The sequence below is a fragment of the Mastomys coucha genome, unplaced genomic scaffold, assembly GCF_008632895.1.
Source record: "Mastomys coucha isolate ucsf_1 unplaced genomic scaffold, UCSF_Mcou_1 pScaffold3, whole genome shotgun sequence".
Taxonomy (NCBI): Eukaryota; Metazoa; Chordata; class Mammalia; order Rodentia; family Muridae; genus Mastomys; species Mastomys coucha.
Window position 1 is genome coordinate 26789590 of NW_022196909.1, and position 1676 is coordinate 26791265.

Genomic DNA, 1676 nt, shown 5'->3' on the forward strand with positions numbered 1-1676 from the left:
TCACCACACATATAAATATATGGGTACTTCCCTCCATCTCTCTCTCTTCTCTCTCTCCTCTCTCTCTCTCCCTTCACGCGACGCGGTCCTCACTCCCTCCCCCCCTCCTAATTAAACTTCCAAAAACACAGAGCTGCTTGTATCTGGTGTCTGTGGACGCGCCGCTGCGAGCCAAACCTATCATCACCTAAGATCATCAGAAATATCTCCTATTTACATTACACATAACAGCGAAATTACAGTTAGGAAGTGGCAATGAGAATAATTTTTATGGTTGGGTGGGTCACAGCTTACTACAAGCCGAGGCACCGTAGTAAAGGGTCGAAGCCTTAGGAAGATTGAGAACCACCGTTTTGACCCATGTACCTTTTCTTAGATCTGTTTAGTAAACTGGCTAACTTTGCTTCCCTCTGGTTCTTCTGAGCTGCCATCCAGTGCCTGCCTTTACTTGAGTGGAAAGGGGAAAGGAGCCTCTTGGGCTGCATCTCTTCACCAGCACTAAGTTCAGAGATTCTCCTGCCTCGGTCTGCCTCCTGGGTGCTGGAGTTGCTGTATCCCAATACACCTTGCTGCGTTATTTTTGTTTTTTAAAATTACCTTAATCATTTTGTGTCTGCGGCCGCTTTGCTTACATGTATGTGCGCTGTGTGTTCCGAGAGGCCCTGGAGGCCGGAAAAGAGTGCTGGACCCCTTGGGACTGGAGTTACAGACAGTTGTGAGTTGCCCACCTGGGTGCTGGGGGTGGAAGCCATCCTTAGGGGAGGTGTCACATGTACTTTATAGCTTGGTGACCTCTACGTTATCTGTATGACTGAGATCACACCAGATCCTAGGACCTTAAACTACAGATCCATTTTTAGGGAATGCTTGGTGTTTGAGTCTAGAAGTTTGAGCCAATACTGACTGACTAGTCGCACTGACCTGATTTGCTTCTTAGCTCACATGGATCATTCCTTTGCCAGCTCTGGTGTTTGCAGGAGGCAGCCCTCCCCACCCCACTTTCCGTGCTTCTGGAAATTGAACTCAGGTCGTCATTCTTGATCTTTGAGCAGTGTGATTGCTAATCTTGGTTGACAAGTTGACTACATCTGGAATGAGCTGAGGCATCCCTTCATTGGTATTAGAATCTACTTCTTTGGGATTCCAATTTAGACTGAGGATCACTGGCTATGTAGTAGTTCCCTGGATTCCCAGCATCAGATCGGGACTGCCGACACTATCAGTCTGGTGGTCCGAATGATTGATTACTCAACTCTTGGCCTTTCTAATGGGAAAAAAAACAATTGTTGGACTACTCAGACCACAGCCTCTAAGCCATTCTAAATATATATCTATATTGGTGTTGGAGAGATGGCTGAGCCATTAAGAGCACTGGATGATCTTCCAGCGGACCTGGGTTCAATTCCCAGCAGAGATATTACTAGAATCTCATCATGGTCTGTAACTCCTGTTTCAGGGGATCTGACACCTTTTTTTGGTCTCTGCAGGCACCAATCATGTACGTGGTACAGGCATCCATGCAAACAAAACTAAATAAAACTTAAAAAAAAAAAAAACTGCACGTGTACAGTTATTCTATCTCTGTTGTTTGTTTGTTTAAGACAGGTTATCCCAGCCGGGCGGTGGTGGCGCACGCCTTTAATCCTAGCACTTGGGAGGCGGAGGCAGGCGGATTT